Source organism: Gavialis gangeticus, unplaced genomic scaffold, assembly GCF_001723915.1.
Source record: "Gavialis gangeticus isolate Ggan-Ray unplaced genomic scaffold, GavGan_comp1, whole genome shotgun sequence".
In the NCBI taxonomy this organism is placed as follows: domain Eukaryota; kingdom Metazoa; phylum Chordata; order Crocodylia; family Gavialidae; genus Gavialis; species Gavialis gangeticus.
The window spans coordinates 145,864,704-145,865,169 of record NW_017729024.1 but is presented as its reverse complement, the minus strand read 5'-3'; the positions used below and the strand labels follow the sequence as shown (position 1 = coordinate 145,865,169).

Sequence of the window (466 nt, the reverse complement as noted above, 5' to 3'; positions counted from 1 at the left end):
GTGTGTGTGTGTGTGTGTGTGTGTATATATATATATATATAGTCATGCTCAGTGTTGCCTGCATTTAAACAACTTCATAATTGTTTACCATTACTGAGCACATGCTGGTTTTAGCAGCAGTTCAAAAATAGGCAATGTATTTAATGTCTTCCTTATATGGAAATATAAGATGAGGGGCTTTTTCCCCCATGCTGGCTCGGAGAGGATCTTATCTTATATTTGAATAAATATGATAACCACAGTTTATGTATTACTATATTGTCCATAAGCCTCAGTTGGGATTGGGGTGCCACTGTACTGAGCACATCACAGGCACAGAAAGAAACAAATTTCTGCCTTCCTGTTTGTTCTGGGTATCAAGGCTAAATCCAAGATTCACTCCTCTATACAATACAAAAATGTAAGGAAAAATAAAATAAAAGAGCTTGCCTCATGGTAGAACTCCATAGGTCTCATGTGGTATTTG

General features: G+C 36.9%; 1 protein-coding gene across 1 annotated transcript in view; it reads right to left on the bottom strand.

Annotated features, from left to right (window-relative positions):
- The window catches only part of CDC20B (cell division cycle 20B), a 126,537-nt gene that overhangs the window by 44,078 nt on the left and 81,993 nt on the right, over window positions 1-466 (bottom strand). The gene's annotated exons all lie outside the window — the stretch shown is intronic.